The sequence below is a fragment of the Mus caroli genome, unplaced genomic scaffold, assembly GCF_978045245.1.
Source record: "Mus caroli unplaced genomic scaffold, Mus_caroli_1 scaffold_16, whole genome shotgun sequence".
Lineage (NCBI taxonomy): Eukaryota > Metazoa > Chordata > Mammalia > Rodentia > Muridae > Mus > Mus caroli.
This window is the reverse complement of record NW_028227271.1, coordinates 59792923-59805692: the sequence shown is the minus strand read 5'-3', so window position 1 is coordinate 59805692 and position 12770 is coordinate 59792923.

The window sequence follows — 12770 nt, the reverse complement described above, 5'->3', positions numbered from 1 at the left end:
TTCTGATATGGACAATGTAGAATGAATTAACATGATTTCACATTTGTAAAGTAAGGTCCAGTAGCTCATTTGTTGGGGTCATAATTCTTGTAAGGCCTAGATGACAGGCCTCATACATGTACAAGGTCTCATTCTTAGAGACCTTGGTGCTGTAGACCATACAAATCATCTTTAGGATTTGGTTGAGAGGCAGAATGACAAGAGAAAGCAATTCAGCTTTTCATATAGAAAATTTAAAAGGATACAGTTGGTCAATGTTATATATATATTTTTTCTGTCAGTTTGGCTCCTTATAAATTATTAACTATCACCCTGTAGTTTAATTGGTTAAAATATTTAAACTATAGCTTGGATTCTTTTTTTTTTTTTTTTTTTTCGAGACAGGGTTTCTCTGTGTAGCCCTGGCTGTCCTGGAACTCACTTTATAGACCAGGCTGGCCTTGGACTCAGAAATCCACCTGCCTCTGCCTCCCCAGTGCTGGGATTAAAGGTCTGCGCCACCACGCCCGGCGCTTGGATTCTTTATTTTAGTTTTAATTTTAAATTTATTCTTCTCTCCCATATATTACATCTCAACCAGAGTTTTTCTCCTCCCTCTTCTCTAGTCTCCCCCACTCATCTCCTCTCTCCTGCAGATCCACTCCTCTATTCTCCTTCAGGAAAGAGCAGGCCTCCCAGGGATATCAAATTGCAGTAAGACTAAACACATCCCCTCATATTCCAGGAAGAAGAAAAGGAACCAAAAAATGCAGGCTAAAAAGAATTAGATAGCCCTGCATTCAATTTTAGGAGTTCTACATTCACACCAAGCTACACAACCATTTCATATGCAGAGAGCCTAGGTCAGACCTGTATAGGATCCCTGATTGTTTATTCTGTGAGCCCTTATGAGCCCAGATTAGTTGATGAGCCCTTTTCTTGTGGTGTCTTTGACCCCTCTGGATCCTACAATCCTCCCTCCCTATCTTCTGCAGGATTCCCTGAGCTCCCCTTCCATGAGCTTCCATGTTGAGGTCTTTGATCCTCTTGGGCTTGAGTTTTGTGCAAGGAAATAAATATGGATCTATTTGCATTTTTTACAAGCAGACATTCAATTTCAACAGCACCATTTGTTGAAGATGCTGTCCTTTTTTTTTTTTTATTTTTCATTGTATAATTCTGTCTTCTTTGTCAAAATTCAGATGTATATACATATGTGGATTTAAATCTGGGTCTTTCATTCAATTCTGTTGATCTGCCTGTCTATTTTGATGCCAGTACCATGTAGTTTTTACTACTACATCTCTTCAGTACAGCTTGAAGTCAGGGATGGTGATACCTTTAGAATTTCTCTTAATGTATAGGATTGTTTTAGCTATTCTTTTTTAAAAATCTTTTTATATGAAGTGAAATATTGTTTTTTCAAGGTCTGTAAAGAATCATGTTGGGATTTTGATGGGAATTGTGATGGATTTGTAGATTGCTCTACAGATGGCCATTTTTATTATGTTAATCTTACCAATCCATGAGCGTGGGAGAAGTTATTGTCATAAAGGACTTGCACTTGCCTTGTTAGAGTTACTGCAAGATATTTTATATTATTTGTAGCTATTGTGAAGGATATTGTTTCTCTGATTTCTTTCTCAGCCCATTTGTTTTGTAACTATAGGAGGCCTATTAGTTTGTTTTGTTTTTGTTTTTGTACTAATCTGATACCGTTACTGAAGGTGTCAGCTGTAGGAATCCCCTGCTAGAAGTTTTACAGCCATTTATATACACTGTCATATCATCTGTGAATAGATTCTTTGACTTCATAATTTCCAATGTGTATTTCCTAGATCTCCTTTAATTATCTTAAGGCTCTAGCTAAAAGTTCAAGTACTATATTGAATAGATACAAGACAGTGTGGATATCCTTGTCTTGCTTATGATTTTAGGAGAATTGTTTTGAGTTTCTCTCCATTTGATTTAATGTTGGTGACAGGTTTAGTGTAATTTGCCTTTATTATGTTTAGGCATGTCTCTTGTACCCCTTATTGCTCAAAGATGTTTATTATGAAGTGGTTGTCTTAGTTAGGGTTTTACTGCTGTGAACAGACACCAGGACCAAGGCAAGTCTTATAAAAACATTTAATTGGGACTGGCTTACAGGTTCACAGGTTCAGTCCATTATCATCAAGGCAGGAGCATGGCAGTGTCCAGGCAGGCCTGGTGCAGGAGGAGCTGAGAGTTCTACATCTTCATCTGAAGGTTGCTAGCAGAATACTGGCTTCCAGGCAGCTAGGATGAGGGTCTTAAAGCCCACACTGACAGTGACACAACTACTCCAACAGGGCCACACCTTCTAATAATGCCACTCCCTGGGCTGAGCATATATAAACCATAGCAGGGGTGTTGGATTTTGTCAGTCTTTCCCAGCATCAGGTGATCATGGTTTTTTTTTTCTTCTTCTTCTTTTAAATGTGTTTATATGATAAATTATATTGACAGATTTCATAGGTTGAACATCCTTGCATCTCTGGGATGGCGCCTACTTGATAATCATGGATGATCTTTTTGATGTGCTCTTGGATTTGATTTTTGAGTATTTTTGGATCAATATTTATGAGGGAAGTTGGTCTGAAATGTCTCTATTAAATTTTTGTGTAGTTTGGGTTTCCCCTATACCCTCCCCCCACCCTGCTCCCCTACCCACTCACTCCCACTTCTTTAAGTTCTTCTTAGGCATTAGAAATTCCTCTGTTGAAAATTCCTCTGTTGAGCTCTGCACCCCAATTTTTAATTGGGTTATTTGATTTGCTGATGTTTAATTTCTTAAGTTCTTTATATATTTTGGATATTAACCCTCTGTTAGATGTAGGGTTGATGAAGATCTCCTATTCGGTAGGCTGCCATTTTGTCCTTAGTGACAGTGTCCTTTGTTTTAGAGAATCTTTTCAGTTCCATGAAGTCCCATTTATTACTTTTTGCTCTTAGTGCCTGGTGCCCAAGCTGTTTGTGTTATGTTCAGGAGATTTCCTCCTGTACCGATGCATTCAATGCTATTTTTCACTTTCTCATCTATCAGATTTAGTATATCTAGGTTTATCTTGAGGCTTTTGATCCACTTGGACTTGAATTTTGTATGGGTGATAAATATTCATCGATTTGCTTTCTTCTACATGTAAACATACAGTTAGACCAGTATCATTTGTTGAAGATGGCTTCATTTTTTCATTGTTTGCTTTTGTCTGCCAAGGAGATGTGCAGGGATAAAGATGAAGCAGAGATTGAGGGAATGGCCCACCAATGACTGGCCCAACTTGAGACCCATCTTATTTGAGAAAGCCAACCCTGGATACTATTAATGACACTATGCTTGAAGATAGGAACCTAGCATAACTGACTTCTGGGGGGATTCATTCAGCAGTTGAAAGAAACCCACAGAGTCCTACAGAAGACCTACAGAGTCAACTAACCTGGGCTCACAGGTGGGTGATAGGGGTTGCAGGGACTAAACCACCAACCAAAGAACATGCATGGTCTAGACCTAGGCCCCCAATCCATAGTGCAGATGTGCAGCTAGATCTTCATGTGGGTCTCCTACCAATTGGAGCAGGGGCTGTTTCTGACTCTGTTACTTGCCTTGGATCCCTTTCTCTTAACTGGGCTCCCTTGTCTGGCCTCAGTGGGAGTGGATGTGCCTACTCCTACTGTGACTTGTGCCAGGGAAGATTGATACTGATTGAAGACCCTATCCTTCTCTGATGAAAAAGGGAGGGGAGTAAGGGGAGAAAGGCATGAGGGTGGAACTGGGAGGAGAGGAAGGAGGTGTCTTCAGTCTTTGATTGGGATATAAAGTGAATAAATAAATTAATGAAAAATATTTTCTGGGCATTTGAGCTGGAATTCTGTTCCTATTATTCTTAGGTTTGGTCTTTTCATAGTGTCATTGATTTCTTGGATGTTTTGTGTCAGGAAATTTTTAGATTTATTATTTTCTGTGACTAATACATTTATCTATTTCTTTCTTTTTTAAATTTTTTTTCTTTTTGATTGGATATTTTCTTTATTTACATTTCAAATGTTTTCCCCTTTCCAGGTCTCTCCTTCAGAAACCCCCATTCCATCCCCTATCCCCTACTTCTATGAGGGTGCTCCCCCACCCACCTACTCCTGTTCTCCTGCCCTGGCATTTCCCTACACTGGGGCATCCAACACCCACAGGCCCAAGGGCATCTCCTCCCACTGATATCCAACAAGGCCATCCTCTGCCACATATGTGGCTAGCATTTTCAATGCCTGAGAATCTCTCTTCCATCTCTTGTATTCTGCTGACATTTGCATCTTTAATTCTTGTTGGCTTACCTAGATTTTCCATCTTCATGATTCCTTCAATTTGTATTTTCTTTATTGCTTCTATATCCATTTTTAGGTCTTGAACATTTTATTCATTTCCTTCACCTGTTTAGGAATCTTTCTTTAAGGATTTATTCATTTTCTCCCATTGTTTGTTTGTGTTTTCTTAGCTTTCTTTGATGGATTCATGTTTGTGTTTTCCTGGATTTCTTTGAAAGATTTATTTATTTTCTTTTAAGGACCTCTACCATCTTCATAAAGTTGGTTTTATGTTGTTTTCTGTGGAATGTGGGGCAATGGGCTATGTACAGATGGCCTAGTCTCCAGTTGAGCTGAGGTTGTAAACCCCTGTGAAACCCAATGGTGGTGATAATTCATCTACATGGGAGGAAGGTGTTCCCTCATGTCTCCTGGACCCCTGGCTCCTGTCGAAGTTACCACCCCCACACTCCCCACAGCAGAAGCATGGCTATTAGTCACGTAGACAATGTCCCAAGCTTCTGACTTTCAGGCTAAACTCCTCCCAGTTACCTAGCAACAACAAGATAATAAGAGTGGCTGCTTGGCCTCACCTCGCTCTCTCCTCGCTCTCTTTCTAATCTTTTACTCTCTAGCCTTTTCTCTTTCTCTCTCTTTCCCCTTTTCCTCCTCTTGGCCATGGCTGGTCTCTCTCTCTCTCTTTCCACCTTCTCTCCTTTCTCCCTGCCTTTCTACAATAAAGCTCTAAAACCATAGTCTGTCTCTGTTCATCAAGGCCCACTGTGCCTTGATGATGGGATGTTTCTCCTAATGAGCTGTGCCTAATCTACCATCAGAAGGCCTTCCTACACTCCAGCCATGTACTGGACTAACGACTCTTGTCTTCCTAGGAACCTCTCTTCCTCTGCCCTCTCTCCCGTATCTCCAGGGCCAAGAGTGTTGCCCCCGGGCCCCTGGTATCAGGGGCTGTCCCTTGTCCACCCGACCCCACCCCCATCAAGTGGGGTCCAGTGGTTTCACACAGCCAAATGCACACCCAGGGCTGAGTGGAAAGCGTCCAGCAGTCCTCCCACATCTGCCTACCCAGAGCACAGGAACTCTGGTGGGACGTGGGCTCTCTCCCTCCTCCCTCTTCCCCTATACCCAGCAGCCCCACACTGGAATATTGATGGGTTTCTGTAGTAGATAGCTGGGGTCTGGTGGTGCCAGCTTGCCTTGGCTGTTGTTGATTGTATTCCTACCCTTCTTTCTAAGCACCTGGGTTTGGAATGAATATAGGTCTAGGTGCTGAGTTTCTGTTGGATAGTGTTTTTTCCTTGGTTTCTGTTTTTCCTTTATTCTTCTGGTCTTTGTGGTCTGGATTTATGGGGCCTGGTGTGACTTCTGGTCCAGCAGGGAGTCTTTGACAGAATTGGGTGCTGGACTTGTAGCAGCTAGCATGGCCTTTTGTCCAACAGGGCCATGACTGGCATGGCCTACACCTGTTCTGGCTGGTATCGCCTGCATTTGAGCAGGGGATATCAGCCCATATAGGAGCAAGGGCAAAGCAGCAGGGGGCAGAGCAACAGGCTTGGGTGATGGGGTGAGAAGGGATGTCAAGAGGGCAGGTCTTTGCGATCTGAAAGGAAGGCATAGGAGGGTTCTGAGGGTAGGTGGGGCTCTTACCTGTTCTATAGCTTGAATTCTTAACTCAACAGTTGCTGTTTCTAAACTTGTTGATTTTTGTTGAATGAAACTGTGCTTATTTTGTAACAGAATAAAACACAGGTAGGTAAATAAGTCATCTATTTTCTCTTTTGTGATAGGGTCTCATTGGTATAGAATTCGACATTATATATCAGGTGGTCTTGAACTTCACCTCCCAAGTGCCAAGATTAAAGGCATGTGTCACCATGTTTGGAAATTGAAAAATGCATGTTTCAAAACATGATTGAAGCTGATTTGGGTAGTGAATGCTTATGGTCTCAACACTTAGGGGAGTGTAAGGTGAGAAGACCACACATTCAAGGCCAGCTTGAACTACAGAGAGAGACCATGTCTCAGTATACAAAAAATGACTATTGCCTTTATTTTGAATCAGCGTTTTATTGTAGTGCTAAGTGTGGTGCACATATAGGCATATTTAATCTGCCATATTTAAGTTTAACACACATAGGAATACAAGTTCTTTATTTTATAAAGCTCTGTTATTTGCCTGAATCTGATAATTGCCTAATCCGTCCTGATTGGATAGAGCCCTTATGGATCAAAGCAATAATGGCTGATATTTTGAAAGCTCCACTCCCATACCCATATACCTCATATACTGCTTTCTGGGGTGGGGCATAGGAAAACTGTTAAAACTGTTTTCATTTTCTCTACACAACACATAAGCCTGGAATGTTGTGCTGGCATAGAAAAAGGAAAGATCAGTTGAAGGTTGTGAAGACTTATTGTCTAGTGTAGGAAGAGAAAGTGGCAAAGCATTTCAAACACTGAGCTATTTTGAGTCAAAGGATGGATGGACATCCTAAAGAAGCTGTGGTGCCTACTCTAATATCTGCAGGTTACAGCTGTATATTGACTTTTACATCAGTCTATGTCACTGTGGCCACAGCTGCTCCCTTCCATGGCCTCTGTTCTCTGAGTGGGAGGCAATGAGTCCTCTTCACAGTTGAACTAACATGACACTGGCAAACACATTTGTAGGAATAGTACTAACAGGAGTACTATTCCAGTTAACTGAGAGGTTCCATATGAAGTCTTTCATAAGCTGACAGTTTTCAAAGAACATGGTACACAGTAAAGTGGTTTTCAAACTATTCCAGATGCTATGCCCTCATTGTGGTAGGAGATGGATGGAGGTGGATGGATGCCAAGGAAGGTCCCAGGCTTACTGTCATTGCAAAAACTTTGTGCTTGTGAATATGTTTTATAAATTGGATTTTCCTGTTCAAAATGCTTTTTAATGGATGTGCCTTTAACAAACTTGGATTACATGGAAATACTTCAGTCTTAAAACAAAATTCTGAATATTATTTGGATTTCAAAATTACTTGGAATTTTTGTTCGTGTCATTGTTAAAGTCATGACAGGCAAAGTTGGTGGTTGTAATAGAGTACATTTTTAGTAGTTTAAAAATGATGATATTATTATTGTTATTATTATTATTACTGGTTTTTATTAAGACAAGGTTTCTTTGTGTATTGCTGACTGCCCTGGAACTCACTCTGTGGGCCAGGCTGGCCTGGAACTAGGAGATCTGCCTGCCTCTGCCTCCCAATTACTGAGATTAAAAGTGTGTGCCCCCATGTTGTTTGGTTTAAAAATAATGAACTGATAGAAACCTGATTTCATTTTATTTGGACTTACTATCCTTTTTTTTCATTTTGAAGTCATGAGTTTGTGAACATCATCTTAAGATTTGTTTGCTATAAATGTTTTTTTCCTAAATTGCTACATATTTCACCTGGCAGGATTAGGAATACAGGCATTTTGTAAGGACTCACTGACCCAAAAAGGAAGTAAAGAAAATATTCCAAACCTTTTAAAAAGAAAAATCGTCAAGGGAGAAACGCAGAGCCAACTGCATGGGTGGGGCCTATGACAAATGCAGATTGCAGGCTTCCTTCTACCACAAATGTCAGCACGCTTGGCATCCAAGTGCATTGTGCATACGCCCCATCCCCACTCCAAAAGGTCAGCATAGCCCTTTGGGAGAAATCTTTTCTTATAAATTGAAATGTTTGCTCACCTAACCTTAGGAAATGTTTAACATTTGCTTTGATGTGGTAGCCATTTGTGCAATAGAGTGTGGGATTGTTCTTTTTGTTTCTGTTTTCCTGTCTGTTTTGTACACCACAGGCACCCAGATTACTGAAAGCAACTCAGAGGCACTTCTGTCTGCCAGATCAGATCCTCTTGTTCAGAAAACCAGGCAATGCCTTGGGCTTCCAAAAACTGAGCATACTCCATACATTTTTTTTTTTTTTTGGTTGTTGTTTGTTTGAAGGAAGTCATTTGAGAGACTGGTCTGAATCATAGCAGTAATTTTCCACAGATTATACATGGCAACATTCTAAAGCAGAGGGAGGAGGATGGGGAAGAGGCAAAGAAGGAAAATAAATAGGTGTGGCAGGATCCCTGTTCACCTTTCTGACAGTTTTATTATGCATAGGATATGCAGCAGTTAGGGTCACAAATAAACTATAATTGAAGCTTTTAAATTCTGGGAAAGATGCAAGGAAGCAATTTGCTGCTGGTGATCATCTGCCTCCAATTTGCTAACGACTGTGTGGTATGTGAAGATCTTTTCTCATGGTGGTTCTTGTTCTAGATCCATCTGGAATTGATAGCAAGGTAGAATTCTAGTCTCTGAGGACAACACGGAGCAGATAGCACAAACAGGTTTATAATTTCTTAAAGTTAAAATGCCTTAATTTAGCAATGACTAAAAATAAACAAAAGGAGGGGCTTCAAGGAAGCAGCCAGTTCCAGGTTCTTAGTCAGTGCTGGACCACAGGAAAGGACCTGAGTTAGTATGGCTCATTATTTTGGAACACTTCCGAATATTCATATCCCTGAATAGTCATATCCCTGAATAGCTTTCCCTTCCATTTCAGCCAAATCCCTGTACTGCTGACTAGAACTGTAAGATAAGTTGCTGGGTAAGAACATATATGCGTGCCTCCCAACTGTACATTTCAGTAGACAGGTTTCTCAGAGAGAACCCTCTTCACCGTGTATCCTGACAAGATCCTCCCTAGACTTCGTTTCTTCAATTAACCTTTTCTTTGTCTGTCATCAGTGTCTTTCCATTCAGTGATTCACTCATAATCAAACTCAGGACCTGGTATCTCCTCGTTGCCATTGCACATTGTCCTTCCTTCAAAGTAAAACTTAAAGCAAACAACAGCAAATTGGCCACACACTCTGCCTTCCACTTCCTTTCATTCACCTTTTTTGTTGTTGTTGAGAATTTCTTACATGAGGAGCTGCAGTTACATAATTTCCACCCCTCTCCCTCTCCATGTCTTCTGACTTCCACTACTCATCAAATTCATGAGCTCTTATTTATTACATGTACACCCACACACATATGCCAGTAGGATATATGTGTGTGTGCGTGTGTGTGTGTGTGCACATGCACATGCATCCTAACAAGTTGAAGAGAGGTTTCCAAGCCTGGCACTGAGATTTTTGTTAGGTAATCTATAGTTCTCTTAGGAGAACATTTTTACCCCATGTGACATAACTCCATTTAAACTGTACATATGTATGTAAACACATGTAATGATTACATACATGTGTATGTAATGATACAAACACACACACGCATATAAACATGGTTCCCTATGGCTTTTTTCAAAGAGTGGTATTATTCCTTCTACCTCCCTAGTAACAGTCCCTCCTCATTTTCCCCATTTCCCTTTCATAGCACCTGTGTCCTAGTAGCCCCCCTCTAGAAGTCCTCATTACCACCTCATGGACCTTTTTTACTGTTTTGTCTTCTGTAGTTGTCATCTCTGAAGATGCAGAGCTAGGATCCATAAATAAGAGAAAACAGGGGTGTTGGCTACCTCATTAAGAATATATTCTAGTTTCATTCATTTGCCTGAAAGTAACATGATGTAATCTCTACAACTGAATAGATTTTGTCTGTGTCCCACTCCTTTATTATTTCTCAGTTGAAGAGCATTTAGGTTGCTTCTATTTTCTAGCTGTTATGAATAGAGCAGCAGTGACTCTGGAGGAGGACATCAAGCCCTTTGTACATATGTGTCAAGTCTTCTTGTATGCCTTGTTTTCTAATCGCATTATTGAAGGTTTTTTTTTTCATTCCAACTTCAAAGAGTTCTTTTCACTACTCATATATTTTTAATGCATTCAGTTTTTAAATCTTGAATTATGTTCATCATTTCAGTCAGCTGTATGTTTGTGTTTTCATGAACATCATTCAGGAATTTATTCTTATCCCTTTTTTAGTTCATGGAGATATTTGTTTATATCTTAACATCACAAATTCTTTCATGTTTGTGACTATTCTTTTAAATTATCTGTCTAAATAATCTATATAATTCTCATTGGCAAACACTTCTATATTCCTATAGTGGGTTTGGGGAGCCTGTTTGACTTTTTACTTTGTGTTTTTGTGATGTGACCTGGTGCTTATGCACTACTTTCATTGGTTGTATGTCTCATGTGAGAGTCTAGCCTGTCTCTGCTGCAGGAGCTGTGTGACTAGATCTAGGACAGGAAATGTGGGGGAACTCATTAAACAAGGACAGTGAGGGGGCCGAGTGATTGAAAGCATACCTGAGACTGTGGGATTGGTACAAGTGGAGGAGGTTTGGGGGAATTTTGGAGGCAAGGTGAGTGGACTAGGTGTACATCTGGTATTAGCCTGGAAGTGTGGTCTTGACATGAATAGGCTAAGTTCTGGGCTTCCATTCACTCTTTAAGCTGGTCTAGTCTGGCTCATCCCTTGAACTGACACTCACTGTTGTCAAAGCCAGTGAGCACACTGTCTTTCACATTATGCATCTTCTTCACAGAGTTTTAATGCTCCACTTCAGTCACTGTTTCTCCTCTTTACCCAATTCTGTCAGTTTTCCTTATCTTTGGGGCAGCTTCTTCTCTGACTTTGTTCATTCCTCGCTTGTGTCTAAATGTGGGAGTAAGACAGGACTTAGTATTTGGCCTTCTTTCTCATTTCTTGGATGATTCCATCTGTTCTGTGTTTTAAATACTATGCAGAATGAAGGAGCCCCAAATTTATAGCTAGGCTTGGCAGTTCCTGGGCTCTCCATATGTACATATGCAGTCATTTGCTTGGCATCTTCACATAGCTATTTTAGTAGATATCACAGGGTTTTAGTTTTTTTTTTTTCAGCCAAATTTGATTCTCTTGAGCTTTTCATTTTCAGCAAATGATACTCATTGATGTAGTTGCTCAAGATGAAAACCTTTGAGTTATACTTAATGTAGCCCTTTTTCTTTCAGGCTTCCTTCCCTCTCACCTATTATTTCTATCTTGATCTATTCAACTTAACAACTTTATCTACATGTCCCCATATGAACCAGCCAGCTTCCTGTCTACTCCACCATGCTAAAATATATAGGTTGAAATCTTTTTTTTTTTACCTTGTGGCTCTTAACATTTGTTCTCTCTCTCTCTCTCTCTCTCTCTCTCTCTCTCTCTCTCTCTCTCTCTCTCTCTCTCTCTCTCTCTCTCTGTATAACATTTTACTGTTTCTTATGATTCACTATTGATGTTACTCAGAGGTATTCTCCTTAGCTTTAGCTCTTTGTCTCTCTTGGGTCAAAGTACATACCTCAGCCTAAAATTATTTTAGAAAGCACTGGACTCTTGGCAGACAAAGCATGGAAGCACCCTCCCTACCTATTAGTGACCAACCCAGTAAAGTAGCTAACTGGCTTGTGAGATCTCAGCTAGTGGCTGTTGGATGAATTCTACACTGATTTTCAGATCTATGTGGCAGGTTCTTTTAAGTTCTTGACATGCACGCATAAGACAGAACACATATCCTTGCCCTGTTCACAGAGCTAGCATATCAATAGGAAATATGGGTAATAAGATATTCAAGGTACAAATCAACAATGTCAGCACATACTTAAAGTGCTAATGAGGAAAAGGTTTGAGAGGCGAAGCTACTTTCCAGATCACCTGCATTTCTACAGTAAGGTAGAAGAGGCATTTTCATTGCTCATACATTAACTCTTGGCTCTGAAAATGAACTTAGAGATCTTGAGCAGTTTTGCTGTCTGTGGCTTTTCAGCTCCCTGTTTATAAAGTAGAACACCTACTTCTCAAGGCTACTAAGAATCGATAATTACTACAGATTCCCTCCTCCATCCGCCCCAATCCTTTCATTGAGAGAGAAGGAGGATGGAGAATAGATGCTACTCTTGGAATTTCCCTCTCCTGAGAATCTAGCAAGCTTAATAAGCCGCCCACCTTTCCTGGAATGAGTTCAAACATGCTGATTGTGTGTGCAAGCAGCTGCATGCCTTATTTAAATAAACAGGGCTACCCTTATTTTCTATATAATACTCTTCAAGGTCAGGCGTATTTACCTTTTTATAGAATTTTTATTTTTAAGTGTGTGTGAGACAGAGGGAGAGAGGAAGGGAAGGGAGAAAGGAAGGAAAGGGAGGGGAAGGAAGAGAAAGAGAGGGGAAGAAAGGGGAGGGGAGGGGAGGGAAGGGAGAGGGTCTTTGTGAGTATATGCCACAGTATTTGGTCAGAAGGTGTTGTGAGCCACATGGGTGCTGGTAGTAGAATTCAGGCTCTCCACCAGAGTAGTTAACTTCTGCTCTTAACCACAGAGCATCGCTCCAGGCCTTCATTTTGGTTTTAGTAATTTTTTTTTCTCGTTTCTGCTTAGCTTCATTTTTATAGAATCTTTTTGATAAAGAATGATCTATTTATTTGACTTATATAGTAGTAAATTCACAATTATAGGAGACAAACA